This window comes from Pteropus medius, unplaced genomic scaffold, assembly GCF_902729225.1.
Source record: "Pteropus medius unplaced genomic scaffold, Ma_sr-lr_union100, whole genome shotgun sequence".
NCBI lineage: Eukaryota > Metazoa > Chordata > Mammalia > Chiroptera > Pteropodidae > Pteropus > Pteropus medius.
Window position 1 is genome coordinate 1,644,707 of NW_024342539.1, and position 763 is coordinate 1,645,469.

General features: G+C 47.6%; 1 pseudogene; it reads right to left on the reverse strand.

Annotated features, from left to right (window-relative positions):
* Positions 1 to 538, reverse strand: LOC120605460 (NADH dehydrogenase [ubiquinone] 1 beta subcomplex subunit 9-like; annotated as a pseudogene).
* Positions 539 to 763: the final 225 nt, after the last annotated feature.

Genomic DNA, 763 nt, shown 5'->3' on the forward strand with positions numbered 1-763 from the left:
CTACATGGGCCGCTCCCGGGGCATGGTTACAATATGCCACCACAGTGGGGCAAATCACCTTCCTTTCAGGCCGGGGGCAAAGCTTCAGTGTTGGGACCACCAACTGGGGTTTCCTCCTGCAGCTGCTTAACCTCTCGCTCCCAGCTTTTTCATCACAGTTTCTTCCACTGCTCTCTCTTGGCAAAGTAATCAGGATATATTGCCTTCTCAGAAGGATGCCAGTAATCTCAGCACCACTCAGGAAACTTGTAACACTCGTATCTCTCATAGGAAGTGCCTCCAGGAGAGTCAGGGAAGTTGTATGGCTGAGGATACTGATTGTGCCAGAATACTTCCTCCACCTCCCTCAGCAGCTGGGTGGCCTTCACCGTATCCTTTCAGTCTTATGTTCTTCAAACCAGGCTCTTATCAAACAGGCAAAGTACCAATGTTTATCCCTGTGGATGCATCATGACTCCAGGTGGTGGAGAGCTCGCTTAGAAAACCCCAAAACCTTCTGCTATTGGGTCAGGTAGGCAGTGGGAGCCAACGGCGCCATGATGGCCTGTTCATCTTCAGCGGCCACGAGGGCTCCGCCTCTGCCCATTTATTAATTGAATTGTTTGTTTTCTTATTATTGAGTTATATGAGTTCTTTATATGTTTTGGAAATTAGCTCCTTATCGAAGGCATTGTTTGCAACATCTCTCATTCAGCTGGTTGCTTCTTTGTTTTGTCGATGGTTTCTTTTGCTGTGCAGAAGCTTTTTAGTTTGATATAGTCCC